Raw genomic sequence first — 991 nt, 5'->3', positions numbered from 1 at the left:
ACTTCAAGGATGTGTATGAACCCTGTACTATTTGTGAGAGAGAAATGATAGCTCATTTGATTTGCATAGATATGAAAGATTTTGATGTCATATTAGGTATGGATTGGCTGTTAGCATATCAAGCTTGTGTGCTCTGTGCTGAGAAGAAAATATTGTTTAGACCAAGAAATGGAGATGAATTTGTATTTCAGGGACACAGAAAGGAAACGAAGAAAATTTTGATTTCTGTTATCCAAGTACAAAAATTGTTAGAAGAAGGATGTGAAGCGTGCTTGGCATGTGTCCAAGATACAACAAGGGAAACTGCAACACTGGAAGAACTGAAAATAGTAAAGGAATTTCTAGATGTATTTCCAGAGGATTTGTGTAGTGTGCCCCTAGATAGAGAGACTGAATTTTGTATTGATTTAATACCTGGGGTAGCACCAATGTCAAAGGCACCCTATAGGATGGTTCCTACCTAATTTAAGGAGTTGAAGGAAAGGTTACAGGACTTGTTGAAAAATGGTTTTATTAGACCCAGTGTATCACCTTGGGGAGCTGGGGTCTTGTTTGTTAAGAAGAAGGCTGGGAGTTTACGGATGTGTATTGATTGCCGAGAGTTGAACAAGTTGACAATTAAGAACTGGTATCAGCTACCCCGTATTGATGATTTATTTGACCAATTGCAAGGAGCCAATACATTCTCCAAGATAGACTTGAGGTCAGGGTATCACCAGTCGAAGATCAAGGAGAGTGATATCCAGAATATAGCTTTCAGGACTAGGTATGGCCGTTAGGAATTTGTGGCTATGCCGTTTGGACTAACCAATGCACCAACAGCTTTTATGGGGTTGATGAATAGAGTGTTCCATGATATGCTAGATCAGTATGTGATTTTTGTTATTGATGAAATTTTTTTCTATTCTAAGAGTAGTGAGGATCATGTAATTCATGTGAGGTCAGTATTACAGAGGTTGAGAGAGAAGTAGTTGTATGCAAAGTTTAGTAA

The sequence above is a fragment of the Macadamia integrifolia genome, unplaced genomic scaffold (assembly GCF_013358625.1).
Source record: "Macadamia integrifolia cultivar HAES 741 unplaced genomic scaffold, SCU_Mint_v3 scaffold1293, whole genome shotgun sequence".
In the NCBI taxonomy this organism is placed as follows: domain Eukaryota; kingdom Viridiplantae; phylum Streptophyta; class Magnoliopsida; order Proteales; family Proteaceae; genus Macadamia; species Macadamia integrifolia.
This window is presented reverse-complemented; position numbering follows the sequence as displayed.